A 2530-nucleotide genomic window follows, 5' to 3' on the forward strand; every position below is an offset into this window, starting at 1 on the left:
AGAGAGAGAGAGAGAGAGAGAGAGAGAGAGAGAGAGAGAGAGAGAGAGAGAGACAGACAGACAGACAGACAGACAGACAGACAGACAGATACAGAGAGAGAGACAGAGAGAGACAGAGACACAGAGAGACAGAGAGAGTCAGACAGGCAGACAGAGATAGAGAGACAGAGAGAGAGAGAGGAGAATCTTAGATAATTCCTATTTTGTCACCCTTGGTAAATTAAAGAATGATGATGCCCTTGACAGAAACAGAAAAATGAGGATGAGGGATGGGCATAAGGTGAAAGATGATGACTTTGTTTGGAGACATGTTGAGTATGATAGACTTAGACATCTGGATGGAGATTTCAACCAGGCAATAGATGCTGGGTTGTAGCTTGAAATAAAAAAAAAGACAAGAGTTATATAAGTAGATTTAAGATTCAATTGCAGAGGGATGATAGTTGAATCTATAGGAGGTGATGACATCATTGAGACAGAGTATGTAGAAAAATAGGAAAGTGACCAGTGCAAATACATTGGGTGCACTCACGTGTAGAGAGTAGTGAATTATGAACCTGAAAAGGAGTGACAGAATCATTTAGACCAGTACAAAGAGAACCAAGTAAGAACACTGGTAAAGATGGGACTCCCAAGGAAAACCTTGGAAGAGTTTAGCTAAATTTTACCCAAACCTACCCCTGATCGGCTTCTAATATGACATATAAATTAATTTACTGTATTGGGAACAAATAGTAGCTTCCACTTCTCCTGTCTTAGGTTTTTGCCAGTATCTACTTGCTACTGGTGTGTTGACCAAAGCTGCTGGAAGTTGATACTCCTAAAAAAATCATCTATTTATCTAAATCATCTATTCTTCCAGTCTAGTGGCAAAAGTGCATCCAATTGAGAGGACAAATAAGTTAACAGATGAATTTCAGTAAAAGAGATGCCTCAAGGATTTTCTTTCATTATATAAAACACATGTTTTTAATTTCATAGTGATTTATTTTTCCATTACAAGATTCTTAGTCTAGTTCTAGAATTTTACGATGTAGTGAACCAGTCATTGATCTCCTCATCCATAGAGCATTATTCTCTAAGCAACACTCTCTAAGGTAAATCTGTGCTCCTAAGGATACACAATGTATGCAAACTTCAACAAGGGCTTAGTACACAAACAATAAGCACTCAATGAAAAATAATTAACTGAATATCAAGTAGCTTAAGGCCAGGATTTCTGAGAATTGTGATTTAATCCCATTTAGTGAACTAGAATCAACATTCTGAGAAACCATTCCAAAAAAGAAAGTCAACGAAATGGTGAATACTATCTTGGTTCTCTACAGTTGTGACAGAGTCTAAATGCACAAATGAGATGGATTTTGCATATGCTGAATTAGATATTGCTTCTTTGCAGTTGTTCATCTAGCCGCTTGCATATGAATTCTCTTCCTGAGATTCTTTCTATATTAGGTGGACACTTCCTAGTGTCCTCTATGCCACCTCCAGATTAAGGATCTACCAGTTCTTCTTTTGTCTTCATTTTTGGTTTCCCTCTAGTCATTATACACTGTAGTATCACCAGAAATATCCCCATGCATCTTCCTCAGAATATTCCTACACAAGTATACACATACATGCATGTATGCATATGTTGATACATACATTCACATAAAAATGTGTATACATACATATACTATATGCACATAAATATACATATACACATACATATACATACTAGCATAAGATTAATCTTCTCATTATCTCTTGTATTATTTTATCTGTCCTTCCTTATGCCTACCAACAAATTGAGTCGAAGAATCAAAATATCTCAGGCCTAGAAGGGAATTCAAAGGTACCATAGTCTAATTCTACACCAGAGCAAAATCCTTTTAATAATATGCCTGGTCCTCAAGTTTCAGAGTGATGATCTCCAATAAAATAAAACTTAGTGAGGCAGCTCATTATATTTTTTCACAACTCTAATTTTTAAGTAGTCAATTTAAATCATTTCCACCTCCACATGTTTGCTCATTGTGATTTCCCTATCTGACAATATTTTCCATTTCTCTTCCACTAGTCAGGAATTTCTATATTCCAAGTCATTCCATTCCATGAAGTATTTCCAGACCACCATAGTTCATAATATTGGCCTTACCCTCAGGGAACTTACTGACTGTAGTTAATGAAATTACATTGAACTTTCTGACCAAGTTAATTCAAGGTTCCTGACTTGGCTTGTGATCTGGCTGCCATAGTCATTATGCCAGTTATGAGCAATAATTCTGATTTCTTGGACCAGGATTCAATGTGAAGACAGCAAAGTGGTAATCAGAATGAGATGATCAGACACAACAGTTTTTTGTAGTGGTAATGTTAAAGAAGGAGGAGAAAGAGGAGCGGAAGAAAGAATAAAATGAAGAGGAGGAGGAAGAGGAGGAGGGGGATAAGGAGAAAAGGGAGGAGAAGAATTTAGAAAGAGAGGAAAGAAAGTGAAAGGAAAGGAAGAAAGAAAGAAAGAAAGAAAGAAAGAAAGAAAGAAAGAAAG

This window comes from Petaurus breviceps, unplaced genomic scaffold (genome assembly GCF_028583685.1).
Source record: "Petaurus breviceps papuanus isolate PSGF00001 unplaced genomic scaffold, PetGlider_PUasm1.0 90444, whole genome shotgun sequence".
Taxonomy (NCBI): domain Eukaryota; kingdom Metazoa; phylum Chordata; class Mammalia; order Diprotodontia; family Petauridae; genus Petaurus; species Petaurus breviceps.